Source organism: Haliaeetus leucocephalus, unplaced genomic scaffold (genome assembly GCF_000737465.1).
Source record: "Haliaeetus leucocephalus isolate CR32 unplaced genomic scaffold, Haliaeetus_leucocephalus-4.0 Scaffold136, whole genome shotgun sequence".
Classification (NCBI taxonomy): domain Eukaryota; kingdom Metazoa; phylum Chordata; class Aves; order Accipitriformes; family Accipitridae; genus Haliaeetus; species Haliaeetus leucocephalus.
This window is the reverse complement of record NW_010972572.1, coordinates 2265682-2265952: the sequence shown is the minus strand read 5'-3', so window position 1 is coordinate 2265952 and position 271 is coordinate 2265682. Positions and strand designations below refer to the sequence as shown.

Sequence of the window (271 nt, the reverse complement as noted above, 5' to 3'; positions counted from 1 at the left end):
GCCCCCAACCCCCAAGCCCAGGGGGGGCTTCGGGCCGCGCAATCGGGCGGCGGAGTCCTCGCGCGGTGGCGTCATGGGGTGGGGAAATTCCGCGCCGTGACGTCACACCTGGTTGGTATTCCACCTGCGCGTGGCGCCCGCCCCCGGCTGAGGGAGGGGGAGGGGGGGGGAACGGGACTGCGGCAGTCCCCGTGCACCCTCCTACGGCAACCCCCTACAGCGCCCCCCCCCCCCCCCATAGCAACCTGCCATTGACAACCACCCTGCCCCC

At 73.4% G+C, this 271-nt stretch overlaps 1 protein-coding gene across 1 annotated transcript in view; it reads left to right on the top strand.

The window, feature by feature from the left end:
• The window catches only part of LIMK1 (LIM domain kinase 1), an 11955-nt gene that overhangs the window by 6087 nt on the left and 5597 nt on the right, over positions 1–271 (top strand). The gene's annotated exons all lie outside the window — the stretch shown is intronic.